Here is a 349-nt window from a genome sequence, read left to right as displayed (position 1 = left end):
ACACACACACACAGGCCCACTGAGTATTGCAGTTTCCATAGCAACAGTAATAGTGATGGAGAGTGGGTTGGTGTTGGTGGGAGGGTTGCAGGGAGGTTGAGCAAGAGATCGACAGAGTGTGTTAAACTAAGGCAGTGAGTGAGGTAAGAGTGGAGCTGAGTGTGTGTGTGTGTGTGTGTGTGTGTGTGTGTGTGTGTGTGGGATGTTTTCTTTATTTTCTCTCCAGTAACACATTCATTCATTCATTCATCAGCCCTGCTCCCCTCTTCCCAGGTGGAGGGACAATGACGCTGGCTGCTTGACTATCTCCTCTCATTATCATTCCCCCTCCCCCTCCCCCTCCCCCTCC

General features: G+C 50.7%; 1 protein-coding gene across 1 annotated transcript in view; it reads left to right on the top strand.

The window, feature by feature from the left end:
• Window positions 1-349, top strand: part of LOC111669397 (neurotrypsin) — a 22555-nt gene that overhangs the window by 17756 nt on the left and 4450 nt on the right. The gene's annotated exons all lie outside the window — the stretch shown is intronic.

This window comes from Seriola lalandi, unplaced genomic scaffold (genome assembly GCF_002814215.2).
Source record: "Seriola lalandi dorsalis isolate HSWRI2012SDOR001 ecotype SW California unplaced genomic scaffold, Sedor1 jcf7180002054795, whole genome shotgun sequence".
In the NCBI taxonomy this organism is placed as follows: Eukaryota; Metazoa; Chordata; class Actinopteri; order Carangiformes; family Carangidae; genus Seriola; species Seriola lalandi.
This window is presented reverse-complemented; position numbering and strand designations above follow the sequence as displayed.